The following is a 15,011-nucleotide window of genomic DNA, read 5'->3' as shown; positions in this document are numbered from 1 at the left end:
GAATTAAACAGACCAATCAAATCACAATAATTAATCTCCACCAATAATGGGATTTGTATCAGTATCAGTAGCTGTGAGCACCTAATTAAAATAGTTTACATTTTTATACTGACTGCATGCTTCATGAAAATAACAGACCACTGTGAAGGCACACTGAGCTGAGCTGCAACTGCAGGGGCACAGCTGGTGACATAGGTAGACAGGGAAGGTCGCTCCTTGGGAGGATTCTTAGGGCTCCCTGGAAGCGGTGTAGATCAGCACCACTTGGTAAGCCGGCCTTGCTCTGAAGAACTGGCTTTGGGCGCCACTCATCAGTAGTCACAATACAAACGCGATCGCCTATTTTACAGAATCACCGACAGAGTCTGATTTTAACAACCTAAACTTGGAAAGAGGAGAAACGCAGTTTTTGGACAAGACCCAGAACAAAAGTATTACAAAGCAAGTGAAGTGAGAATCCGTGACTTAGGCCACGTTTGGCTGTATGGGGCACTATGCAATTCAGGCACTACAAAAAAACCAACTGCTTAAGCAAGGTTAGAACAGCTAGACTAGCTAACATCAATAGAAGTTAGGAAGATGAACTTTACTGTGCTGCCAAGACACCACCTCAATTGTCACACACAGACAGAAACAAAACATGACACTTTTTCAACGCCAAGTGTTGGGAAATGTGCTACTGGTTAACTACCTGCACCAAAAGTCAGGGAGTCAGAGGAGGAACTGATTTATTTTAAGGAAGGCATCCTTTTACTCGTGAGCACACAGAATATCCATAGTTTAGCCAACCAGAATGACTGATGAACGCTAACGAGAAAGTACGAGTCTTCCTTTTAGGAAGCAGTCGGTACCAAATCACTTCTCTGCCCGGGTCCACCTTCACCAGACTACTACTCATCAATTGAACAACCAGATATCTCACCGAGTAGATGAGCTAAGTGGGATAGAAAATTTTCCGGCTGAGTTGAACTTAGTCACAGAGGCAACCAGTGACCGATTTAGTTCAAATGGCTCTAAGTACTATGGGACTTAACATCTGAGGTCATCAGTCCCCTAGACTTAGAACTCCTTAAACCTAACTGACCTAAGGACATCACACATATCCATGCCAGAGGCAGGATTCGAAACTGTGACCGTAGCAGAAGCGCGGTTCCGGACGGAAGCGCCTAGAACCGCTCGGTCACAGAGGCCGGCACCGATTTAGTAGCCGTTCAGCCTCTACCTGCACATTAACATGTCGAGATATAAAAGAAACAGAGAGACAAACCTTAGATACAGAGACTTCAAGAAAATAATTGTTTTATGTTACGGTGCAATTATTGATATCAAATCCGATACCCTTTAATCAGATTTGCCAAGGTATTAGTCCAACGTTCGTCACATGATTTTAACAAGAACTTTCAATGTAACAAACCAATTTCATTGTTGTTCTAGTATAATTTCGTAGATTACGAATTCCTTATTGATTATTTTCGAGGGAAACGATTAATTATTTCAGATTAACAAGGCATGCCGTTAAATACCGTCATATGATGATGACCAGATAAGTATGCAGGAAACAGAATATAATTTACCAAGAGCACTCTATGTTCAAATGTGTGTGAATTCCTAAGGGATCAAACTTCTGAGGTCATCGGTCCCTGGACTTACACACTACTTAAACTAACGTATGCTAAGGACAACAGTCACAATCATGCCCGAGGGAGGACTCGAGCCTCCGGCATGAGAAAAAAAGAGATATATTAAAATTTCATTATATCTGCAAACAAGTAAAAGTTAGTGGCTTTGAAAGGAAAGAATCCAATCAGATACAAAATAATATTAAATAAGACTATTTTAGAACAAGTATCCCACTTAAATTATCTAGGATATGAGATTAGTTTAAACCATGACTAAGACACTGAAAAGAAAGTTAATAAATATTAAATTATCTTCAGAACAATCGGAAGAGCTTTGGGAACAAAAACAAGAAAGGAAACACAAATTAAATTCTATAATTCTAAAATTCTAAAAAATTGTACCTACTCTTGTATATGGTTCAGAATCATGGACAGTAATAAAAAAAAGTACATATACAGGCAGCAGAGCTGAATTTCATGAAATATGTAAGGGCTGTAATAAAATGGACAAAGAAAGGAATGAAGTGATTAGATCAGATTTAAAAATCGTTTTAGTTCATGGCAGGATAGAAAAGAATGATACAAGAACAAAATCGAATGTCCATCTTGATAGAACGGTAAAGAATAGATTGGTAAGAAGGATAATGAATTATCGGCCGACTGGAAACAAAATGAAGTAGGCCTCGCAAGAGTTGGATGGATGGATGACAGAGGTGGGAACATGTGACTACAAAACCCTGGCAGGAGATGATGATTATGAAGGCCGCTTTAGGTACCTTTAGGCGACGAGATAACGAATACCCAATCGGTATCACCAACAGCCATTGATTTTAAGAACACATCCCCTGTTGACGCAAAAGTTACTGCATGTTCCGTAATGGGTCTTACACCGTATAATACTACATTCTTATTTAATGCTGTTTTATGAAGGTTATTGTTTCTCACTTGCTTGTATGGCTTAACAAACTGCGCGCTCGGTTGCGAGACAGGGATGTGAGTCATACCCGGATCGATTCCACACAGTGGACTGGTCTGCTAGAGTGTGGTTTTAGTCGGTTTTCCACACTCTTGTAGACAAATGCAGGGCCAGTTCCTCTGAATATCGGCCTCAAAAAGTAGTATACACAACTAATTAAAACTTGATAACACTCAATGCAGAGTTTGTACGATTCTCAGGCAGACGGTGCACGCAACTTTCTTCCTCTAGGTTGCCTGAGACTAGACCAGACCATAACGAAGTTAAAATAAAGTAAATTTGCCTCGTACAACAGCATGAACGCTAGGAAAGAGAGAATGCTGTGTCCATTAGATCCGAAATGGACAAATGCTGGCCGAAATCAGTCGGTTGTGAAACAGTAAAACTAAATCTCTGGCTACAAAGTTAGAGCTCCTGGTCGTTTGTAAGGAAATGTTGGAGAATAAGAATGCAAGGGATATAGAATGCTTCAGTCTATTGATGCTGATCTCTAGTCCATACGTTCCTAAATTTCACTTTATCAGATTTCTGTGTGTACAGTTGGCTGAACATTCAGATTTAACTTACCAACTTCTGCTTCTTTCATTTGTTCTCTCAAATACGAGGGCTGTCTTCTTTGTTCAGGATCCGACCTGTCGAGAGCTACTTCCCTATATACTCCCTGTTCTGGCGTAGACATTTTCTGCGGCGCCGTACCAAGTTCCCTAGATTTTCGTCATAGACGGCAGCCTAATGTGCTTCCCGCTAATACTTTACGCTGGCCTGCAGCTCGTTGTCTATGTAAAATCCTGTCGCCTTAGCTAGTGGTTCATGTGAGCAAAACTAAACTAAACTCCGTCCGACCACGTCTTGGAAGGCCCAACGGTACCGACTGGCGTCAATGGATGCGGATATGTAGTAGTAGTAGTAGTAGTGGTTTTATTCACCCGTAGATCTCTTTTTACAAGAATATAGGACATGACAAAGTATTTACAAGTATAGACCAATTTAAAATAAGCTAATACATATACGCATCATTTACAGATTTCTAGTTAGAGACAATCATTAGATTTACTCTTGGTATACAATGCTGTTTTTACAAATAACTTATTATGGAGGGGCATGTGGTCAGCACACTGCTCCCCCGGTCGTAAGTCAGTTTACGAGATCGGAGCCACTACTTCTCAATCAAGTAGCTCCTCATGTGATTCTGCAGTTGGAGCAGTCCACGGGTGCACTGCCGGTCCATAGTGTCCAACGGACACAATATTTCGGCGACCAGACATGTCGCTATCGTCAGGTGCGCTAACGAACTGAGCTTCTGAGGGCGGGTGGCCGTCCTAAATCCCCCCCCCCCCCCCCCCCGTTGCGAGGCGTTCTCTCCGCGGTCCGCGCCCGCGGCCTCGTGTCGGCGGTCGGTGAGACGCTGACGTCGGCGCCTGTGTTGGCGTCGGTGTAATTGCCTCGTCCGCCCTGGTCGCCGATTCGGTTTCTTTGCTGAACGTCTTTTTAATTAGACTCAATGCTGAGTCCCATGCCTTGCTGAGGTTACAGCCACAATCTCAGTTGATGAGTCCGTCCCTGGTACGAATTCCGATAGCCTCTCTAACGACGCTGCCCCAGTATTTAGATGTCTGTGCCAAGATCCTGGTATGTTGGCAGTCCATTTCGTGATTTTCAGACACAAAAAGTGCTCTGCGACCGCTGACTTGTTGGGGTACCTGAGTAGAGTGTGCCTCTGACGTTCTCTGCAACGATCTTCGATGGTGTGCACTGTCTGTCCAATATGAGTTTTGTATCCCGCCTGGATAGGCAGTGCGTGGATCTGCTCCTGTGAACTGCAAAATAGGCCGAGAATGAAGGACGTGAGTAGGAGCAGGAAAATGTGAAGTAATTCGGTAGTGTAAGTAAAGTTAAAGCACCTTTACTGGTGTATAAACAGATACAAACACATTAACTAACTTTTGGTACAGATGAGAACGTAGGTGCGTAACCGTTCATGTATCGAAGCAAACAGTTACTAGAAGCTACAAAGGCAACGTCTATAATGGCTAGCCCCCCTACAAGTAGAAGCTAAGTTTCTAGGTCGTCTGCACTTGATCAAATGGGCTGAATCTGGAACGGCGCTCATCGAATTCCACAGCGTCGCCTAGAGGGCGCTGTGGTCGGAGTTGTTCGTCCGCTCTCGTAGTGCCAACCTACGAAAGGGCACCTACGTTGTGGCATCGTAGCTATCGATACCACAATAAGTCTTCCCACACTGACACGGAATCTGCAACTGCCGGCCTTCCGCAAACCGCGATCGTCTTTGACACTTCCCAATAATGCTCGTGTTTTATTGGGTGGGCAAAAGACAGTTCCTACTCGGTGTTTTCTCAATATTCGTCCTACTTTCTCCGATAGTGCGCCAATGCATGGTATATAGGCAGTGGCTGTCTCTTCCTCCGTGACTTCTTTCGTCTCCACACGCTGCTCTATAGAGGTGGGGCGAAGAGCGCGACTGATCTGCCATTCCGAGTACCCGTTTTCCGGAATACAGTTTTGAGGTGTTCCAGCTCATGGGGCACACTCTCTGCGTCACAGATGCTGCGCGTCCTGTGCACCAGTGTGCACCTGACGATGGCGACATGGTTGATTGCCGAAATATTGTGCACGTTGGACACTATGGACCGGCAGTACACCCGTGGACTGTTCGAGCAAGAAATACGCAGGGAGAAACTGAAGAATCACGTCATTACCTATAAGGGGAGAAGATGTATCGCAGCATGAAGAAATTCGAGAAGCTGCGCCATCGAAACAATTAGTTTTGATGAGTGCTTTTTCTTTTCTGAAGAGATGTCGTGCCGATCAGTATTTGCCAGACTGTTCTAAGGTCAAGCATTACATCGATTCTGCAGCAGCTAAGAGAATTAAGGGGCTTGCTAACTAACAGCATTGAGTACAACTCCCAGGAAATACTTAAATATTAAACATTTGATTACATTAAGCAGACAGATACTTAAATACCAATAAATTGGTTCAAATTCTTTCCTCCCAGAATTAACAAGTTAACTAGCTAGCATTAAAACCACACATAGCAATAAATGAGGTTACTTAAACCAAGTTCCACACTGCTACCCTATGCAAGATAGAAACACAGTACGTCTTAATTACAGAAAGAAGCAAATTTACGCTCGTACAATAATCAGTTGGTACAAACACGTGAGGCCTCTTGAACCTGCACTCAACGTATCCACGACCAGGGCTTAAACGAGCGGGAAGACTGAGCCGGTATTTTATAGTTCTAATAGCCGTGAAGGTGGGTAGCCTACATAAGCGGATGGCAACACACTGGGACAGACAATAGGCGGGAACTTTTAGCGAACCTCCCACTTACCAAAATTCACTCAACAGAAGTCACGTACCTCACCATAGTTCTACGACGGCATGCTTCCCTCTTAACCAAGGTGCCGGCCGCGGTGGCCGGACAGATATAGGCGCTTCAGTACGGAACCGCGCGACTGCTACGGTCGCAAGTTCGAATCCTGCCTCGGGCATGGATGTGTGTGATGTCCTTAGGTTAGTTAGGTTTAAGTAACTTCCTGGCAGATTAAAACTGTGTGCCCGACCGAGACTCGAACTCGGGACATTTGCAAGGTTCGCAGGAGAGCTTCTGTATAGTTTGGAAGGTAGGAGACGAGATACTGGGAGAAGTAAAGCTGTGAGGACCGGGCGTGTGTCGTGCTTCGGTAGCTCAGATGGTAGAGCACTTGCCCGCGAAAGGCAAAGGTCCCGAGTTCGAGTCTCGGTCGGGCACACAGTTTTAATCTGCCAGGAAGTTTCATATCGGCGCACACTCCGCTGCAGAGTGAAAATCTCATTCTAGGTTTAAGTAGTTCTAAGTTCTAGGGGACTGATGACCTCCGATGTTAAGTACCATAGTGCTCAGAGTCATTTGAACCATTCTTAACCAAGGTGCTGTAACCACCGCCTTCCCAATAGAAATTGCTTCTGCCGCCTCGTGTCTCCCGGAGGCGTTAGGAGGAAAAGCTTATTCTCTGACACGCGAACCCAAGCAGAATGCCGAAGTCCAGTCACCTGACAGAGAAATCGCACGGCTCAAATAACAACGTGCCGTACCTGAAGAGCACTTCCTGTTCCTCACAGTGTCACCTGTTTACGTCAAAACTGCACGCCCTATGCTGTAAGCAAAGACGGAATGTGGAAGACGCACCGCGACACATCAACACAGTAGATCTATGGCTCAATCTACCCACACCCCCCACCCCACCTCACCCCAGGCGAGGGTATAAAAACCTTCAACCAATTCCGACCTCGTTTGACTTGACTCAAATGGACTCTGAGTTCGCTCTAATTACAAGCTATTTAGGTATAAAAAATAATCCTACTGAAATAAATATTCAAGAAATAGAGAGTTAAAAAGCAGATCTTAAAATCTGAGTTATTGTTCTGCTTTTTGAACCTGAGTGTGACTGGAGTGGGAACTTTCAATACTCTGTACGGTCCCAGTAAATGAGGAGACAACTTACTAGGAACGTTCCCACAGGAATCCCTACCCGCAACATTTCTGATAAACACTACAGCCCCGACTTCAATATTTCCTCTGAATCCAACCTGCTGCACCCAGGTAATTGCTTCACGTAAATCATACGTAGACATATCCCGGATTATCGATAAAATTCTGCACTTGGCTTGTGGCCGAGCGGTTCTAGGCGCTTCAGTCTGGAACCGAGCAACCGCTCAGGTCGCAGGTTCAAATTCTGCCTCGGGCATGGATGTGTGTGATGTCCTTAGGTCAGTTAGGTTAAAGTAGTTCCAAGTTCTAGGGGAGTAATGACCTCAGAGCCATTGAACCATTTTTTTGCACTTGGCGCTAGTGACTGCCAGTAATACCAATAAAGGGGCCTCTAGTACTGATAGAAAAAACAATCCAATGCTTATTACTGAACACACACCAAAATCTCAGCAAGGACGTAAGAAGATGGGCCCGCCAACCGTAAGTCCGTTTCAAAACAACATCCAGTGACATACGGGAAGCAAGGGGCCCCAATACAGGACGGAGAAACAACAAATTTGTATAGATGCACACGGTTGGAGAACGAAATTTGATTACATTAAGCAGACAGTCCGTTAAATACGAAGAACTTGGATCGAATCCTTTTCTCCCAGGATTAACAAGTTAATTAGCAGCCATTAAAGCCACTCACAGCGATAAATGAGGTAATTTAAATAAAACCCCAAAATGCTGTCGTATATAAGGTCGGAATACAGTATGTCTTAATTCAGAAAGTTGCAAATTTACGCCGGTATAACAAGCAGCTGGTACACACTTGTGCAGGCCTCTTGAACTCGCACTCAACGTATCCATTTCCAGGGCTTCAAAAACCTAGAAGGTTGAGCTAGTATTTTTATATGTCTAATAGCCGTGAAGGCAACACATTGGGACAAAAAGGAATTTTCAGCGAACATCACGCTGTCCCCAAATTCACTCATTCGAAGTCAGGTACCTCACCATAGTTCTAGGACGATATGCTTTCCTCTTGACAAGGCGTTGCAAACACGGACATCCGGTATGAAAACGTATTCTCCGACACGTGGCGCCAAGCGGAATACCGAAGTCCAGTCGTCCGACAGAGAAATCTCACGGCTCGGATCACAACACGCTTTGACTGAAGAGCCTTTGCTGCACCGCCGCCTGCCGCTGTCCGACTCACTCCTCACACTGCCACTTGCTTACGTCAAAACGGCACGCGCTCTGCTAGAGGCAAAGATGGGATTTGGGAGACGTGTGGCGATGCACCCGTTGTCTAGGAGTAGCGTCTTTGATTGATAATCAGAGCGTCTTCGACCCCGCCTTCCATTCCGGCTGCAGCTTAAATTTTGATTAATAATCAGCATTGGTGGCCGAAGACTTCCGGCATAAGAAGTAACCCTCATTCTGCCAACGGCCTTGTCATAGAGGGCAGAGGAGCCGACAGAGGTACAGGGCACTCTCTTGTCCTAGGGGTGGGAAACTGCCCCTAAGGGTGGAAGAATCACAAATGATCAACAACGTGAGGATTCAGAAGGAAATAGAAACCAGTGCGTTAAAGACAAATTACTTGTATCGACAGGACATGTTGCCTGTAACTGAAGAAGTGTCATGATGATCTCTACACTGGCCAAAGATTTCGGTGTAGTCTCCCATTCGCATCTCTGGGAGGGGACTGCCAAGCGGGAGGTAACCATGAGAAAAAGACTGAATAATCAACGAAAGGATAACGTTCTACGAGTCGGGGCGTGGAATGTCAGAATCTTGAACGTGGTAGGGAAACTAGAAAATCTGAAAAGGGAAATGCAAAGGCTAGATATAGTAGGGGTTAGTGAAGTTAAGTGGAAAGAAGACAAGGATTCTTGGTCAGATGAGTATAGGGTAATATCAACAGCAGCAGAAAATGGTATAACAGGAGAAGGATTCGTTATGAATAGGAAGGTAGTGCAGCGAGCGTGTTACTGTGAACAGTTCAGTGACAGAGTTGTTCTTATCAGAATGGACAGCAAACCAATACCGACAACGATAGTTCAGGCATACATGCCGCCGTCGCATGCTGAAGATGAAGAGATGGAGAAAGTGTATGAGGATACTGAAAGAGTAATACAGTATGTAAAGGTAGATGAAAATGTAATAATCATGTGTGACTGGCATGCAGCTGTAAGGGAAGGAGTAGAAGAAAAGCTTACAGGAGAATATGGGCTTGGGACAAGGCATGAGAGAGGAGAAAGACTAATTGAGTTCTGTACCAAGTATCAGCTAGTAACAGCGAATATTCAAGAATCACAAGAGGAGGAGGTATACTTGGGAAAGGCCGGGTTATACTGGAAATTTCAGTTAGATTACATCATGGTCAGACAGAGATTCCGAAATCAGATAGTGGATTGTAAGATGTATCCAGGAGCAGATATAGACTGAAATCACAATACAGTAGTGATGAAGAGTAAGCTGAAGTTTAAGACGTTAATCAGGAAGAATCAAGTCGCAAAGAAGTGGGATACGGATGTACTAAAGAATGACGAGATATGGTTGAAGTTCTCTAAAGCTATAGATACAGCAATAAGGAATAGCTCAGTAGGCAGTACAATTGAAGAGGAATGGACATCTCTAAAAAGGGCCATCACAGAAGTTGGGAAGGAAAACATAGGTACAAAGAAGCTAGCTGCGAAGAAACCATGGGTAAGAGAAGAAATACAATTGACTTATGAAAGGAGGAAGTACTAAAATGTTCCGGGAAACTCAGGAATACAGAAATACAAGTCGCGGAGGAATGAAATAAATAGGAAGTGCAGGGAAGCTAAGACGAAATGGCTGCAGGAAAAAAGTGAAGACATCGAAAAAGAAATGATTGTCGGAAGGACAGACTCAGCATCAAAGAAAGTCAAAACAACCTTCGGTTACATTAAAAGCAGGGGTGATAACATTAACAGTGTAACAGAAATTCCACTCTAAATGGAGAGGAGAGAGCAGATAGGCGGAAAAAATTCATTGAAAGCCTCTATGAGGGGGACGATTTGTCTGATGTGATAGAAGAAGACACTGAAGTCGATTCAGAAGAGATAGTAGATACAGATTAGAATCAGAATTTAAAAGACCTTTGGAAAAGTAAAGACCAAATAAGGCAGAAGTGATAGATAACATTGCATCAGAATTTCTAAAATCATGTGGGGAAGTGCCAACAGAACGACTATTCACACTGGTGTGTAGAATGTATGAGACTGGAGACATGCCGTCAGACCTTCGGAAAAGCATTATCCACACAATTCCGAAAAGAGCAAGAGCTGACAAGTGCGAGAATTATCGCACAATCAGCTTAACAGATCATGCATCCAAGTTGTTTACAAGAATAATATACAGAAGAATCAAAAAGAAAACTGAGGATGCGCTAGATGACGATCAGTTTGGCTTTAGGAAAGGTAAAGGCACGAGAGAGCCAATTCTGACGTTGCGAATAATAATGGAAGCAAGGTTAAAGAAAAATCAAGACACTTTCTTAGGACTTGTCGACCTGGGAAAAACGTTCAAGAATGTAAAATGGTGCAAGATGTTCGAATTTCTGAAAAAAGTAGGGGTAAGCTATAGGGGGAGACGGGTCGTATACAATATGTACAGCAGCCAAGAGGGAATAATAAAAGTGGATGACAAAGAACGAAGTGCTCGTATTAAGAAGGGTGTAAGACAAGGCTGTATCCTTTCGCCCCTACTCTTCAATCTGTACATTATTATTAAAAACAAGGATGTAGTCTTTTGCCCCTAGTGTACATCTAGGAAGCAGTGATGGAAATAAAAGAAATGTTTAGGTGTGGAATTAAAATTGAAGGTAAATGGAAATGAACTTTTGGCGTCATTAGCCGGGAGGCCCCTTACGGGGCAGGTCCGGCCGCCTTGGTGCAGGTCTTATGACATTCGACGCCACATGGGGCGACCTGCGCGCCGGATGGGGGTGAAATGATGATGAAGACAACACAACACCCAGGCCCTGAGCGGAGAAAATCCGCGACCCAGCCACGAATCGAACATGGGCCCGTAGGACGGCAATCCGACATGCTGACCACTCGGCTATTGGGGCGGACAAACTCAATGTGAAAGGTTCGTTGATGATATTACTATCTTGAGTAAAAGAAGAATTACATGATCTGCTGCACGGAATGAACAGTCTAATGACTACAGAGTATGATTGAGAGTAAATGGAAGAAAGACGAAGGTAATGAGAAGCAGTAGAAATGAGGACAGCGAGAAAATTAACATCAGGATTGGTGGTCACGAAGTACATGAAGTTAAGGAATTGTGCTACCTAGGCAGTAAAATTACCAATGACGGACGGAGCAAGGAGGACATCAAAAGCAGACTAGCAATGGCACAAAGGGCGTTCTTGGCCAAGAGAGTTCTACTAATTTGAGGACGAATTTTCTGAGAATGTACGTCTGCAGTACAGCAGTGAATGGTAGTGAAACATGGACTGTGGGAAAATCGAAGTAGAAGACAATTGAAGCATTTGAGATGTGTTGCTACAGACGAATGTTGAAAATTAGGTGGAGTGATAAGGTAAGGAATGAGGAGGTTCTGCGCAGAATCGGAGGGGAAAGGAACATGTGGAAAACACTGACAAGGAGAAGGGACAGGATGATCGGACATCTGTTAAGACATGGGGGAATGACATCCGTGCTAATAGAGGGATCTGTAGAGGGAAAAAACTGTAGAGGAAGGCAGACACCGGATAACATCCAGCAAATAACTGAGGACGTAGGTTGCAAGTGCTTCTCTAAGATGAAAAGTTTAGCACAGAAGATGAATTCATGGCGGGCCGCTTCAGACAAGTCAGAAGTCTTATGACCGATAAAAAAAAGGCGACTTATCGACACGATACAGCTCATGCGGTTGTGTATTATTTCAGTTGTAACAATGCCATTAGAAATGTAGGTAGATAAAGTTCAGAAATCACGCCTCGAGATATCTCGTGAGGGTGATAGCCATTTGTCGGTGATATCTGCTGCCGAAACGCGTCCAGTGCATTAACGAATATTTATAGAGTTAGGTACTGCTGGACGTTCGTATAACTATGTGGTGGGCTCTTGCCTTTAGTTCCAACATACCCCGTGAAGTACTGGTCTTGTAAGAGGTTCTTTCTTGAAAGTGGATACGGGTGTCAAGGGGGTACGATCTTACGTAACGACAGTGGAGGTTCGAGCAGAGAAACCTTGATTTACAGATTTTCTAGAAAACGAAGGGGCAACAGGTGAAGTTTATCTTTGAGGATGAGTGAACAGGAGACAAATTAAATTATGTTGGGCTCGACTCAGAGTGTTTAGCAATACGTAGACGGAGTTATATACTGAAAAATTGGAGGCAACGGCTCAGGTATAGTGAGTAAAAGAAAACAAATATCAGGATATATCGAGAGGATGACAGGACATCTGTTAATATTCATTAACTTACAGCATGTGTGCAATTTTCGAGGAGTTCTAGAATTTTGAGGAGAGTTAGCAACTTAATTAAATGGTAAAGGAAGTGGATAATGGGATACGGCGTGCATATCACAGAATTTGGTATTCCAGAGTACTTCTGGATTAGCAACATTTGGCGAAGTAGGAAGTCAGCTGGGGCTTATAGTTTTAATATGTCAGATTTAGCTTTAGTAAGTACACACAATTATAGGTAAGTGTAATATATTCTGCTTACCGCTGCATCCCATATATTATGGGCATTTTTTGGGATGGTGAGCGTGATTTCCAGGGTGTTATTGAAAGTCTGGGATGCTAACTGAGAAGCGAAAGTTGCGTATTGAGAGGTTAAAGTCAAGGAGGCACAACCGACAGGGGCATTCTTTTGTGATTATTGCTTTAGATTTGGTGGGAGTTGTTAAATACGAAACGTTACACCATCGGTAGTCAAATGATTTTTTGGAAGGCCGGAGAGTCGTGTTTAATGTAATGAACCATATAGTGCCTGTAGCTGTAGCGTTGTGTTCCGGGAAATGACTACCATAGTCAATGAGCGTTCACAAGGAAAGTACCGTCTGCTGAGAATCGCTTCCGCATTCCGACCTGCTTCTGCGAGGCGGTGACTGAGTCCTCATGTATGGCCCATCCTTCTAGAAATCTCAACACGACAAAAATTGCGGCAGTACTATTCTATTCGGAAAGCGGTATTTATACCCTCCAGGGCCAGCCTGTGCTCATCGGAGAGTTGGCCTATGTTACAACACCCAACCGGCATCGGACGATGCCGCGAAGACAGCGACGTTGTTGTGGCGTTTCTGTCAAGACCATCACCAGGCCTCGAATTCTAGACTGCTGTCTGACTAACCAGGCACTTAGCAACCCTATGACGTCTGTTACGTCCTCGATACATCGGGACATCACCCTATAAGTCTTAACATGGCTGCTGCCGGCCGCCAGCCGAGTCAAATGCTATGACCACCACCACCGCCGCCCGCTCAGTATCTGGTGTTTCAGCATTGGCGACTGATCACACAGCTTCCCCGCAGGGTACACTCAATACAGGACGACATTATAGGTCGACGCCAGACGGCGCCTGGGGCGAAGACGTGCTTCTCTAGTAGTTCAAGCTTAATGGAAACTAAAGAATTTTCGTGTACACCGAATCTTTTTCCGCAGCCACCTCCTACGCAGTCCTGTCACCCACGCCATCCACCCTTTCAGGTCGCCCTAGGTGGAAGTGCCAAAGGCTCTTCCGCCACTTTCTAGTGATCGTTCCACCCACGATCGCTACAATCTAGTGTCAGTTATGGGATGGCGCAGATGCAGACAATACTGAAGAATCGTCACGAACAACGGCAACATCTGTAAATAGCAACTTTAATTTAAAACCACTAGCGGGAGAGCATTCATCTTTAAACTTGATCTCTGCTGAGTGTCGCATGATGTCAAGATTAGATACTGATGTATTATCCGTTAAGGAGCGATGGATGAACCGTTAACACATGTCATGTAATATGCACCCTGGGCAAATTGCCTGGCACTCCATTATGTGCACTGAGTCAAAAATCCATAGTGTGCTCGATATACCACCAAAACGAATACTAACCTAGCCAGTGCCGTGAGAGCGCCTGGTGAAATTATGGTATCCCCCAAAAACCTTCGTAGTTTTTAAACATAGGCTACAATAGCCATAGAGTTTATTTTAATAGGAAATTTGTAGCGTACAGTGAATGTTTTACGGTAATTAAGGACAATGTGAGTACCATGTATGTGATTAATTATGCATGGGTGTCACGAAGGATTTCTGTTCATAGCTGCTGAGTCCAGGTCAAGAACATTAGGACATATAATCTTGAGATGTGGCCCTCAGGGAAGTAGTTAACAAGTACTAGTTAGTTCGATAAACTAAGTGTAAGCTGTGATTCAACACAGATGAATTACAACAAGAATAAGGAGTCGCTACAGTATTGTTCGGTTGGGTCTTGTTGTATTCACGTCATCATGCAAATCCTTCCCATCATAGGGGCCTTCAATGTACCCCTTCCACCTGTTCTGCATTTAACCCATTGCGCTATTATGGTTTAAAGTTTTTTGACTTTTCCATGTGGAGAGTCAGTCCTTCCGACAATCATTTCTCGTTCTATTGCTTCACATTTTTCATAGAGTCATTTCGCCTTAGTTTTCCTGCACTTCCTGTTCATTTCATTCCTAAGTGACTATTCCTGAATTTTCCTGAAAATTTTTTACTTCATTCTTTTCTCTATCAAATTAAGTATTTCTCCTGGTATCAATGGTTTCTTTGCAGTTACCTTCCTAATACCTGTTTTCCTTTTCAACTTTCGTGATGGCAATTTTTAGAGACGGCCATTCCTCTTCAACTGAATCGCTCACAGAGATATGTTTTACATTCCTCGCACATTGTGTGTTTCTTTAATGGATACATGAGCGAGGAGTAGATAATGGTC

This window comes from Schistocerca nitens, chromosome 2, assembly GCF_023898315.1.
Source record: "Schistocerca nitens isolate TAMUIC-IGC-003100 chromosome 2, iqSchNite1.1, whole genome shotgun sequence".
NCBI lineage: Eukaryota > Metazoa > Arthropoda > Insecta > Orthoptera > Acrididae > Schistocerca > Schistocerca nitens.
The sequence above is the reverse complement of the archived record's forward strand: the minus strand, read 5'-3'. Positions refer to the sequence as shown.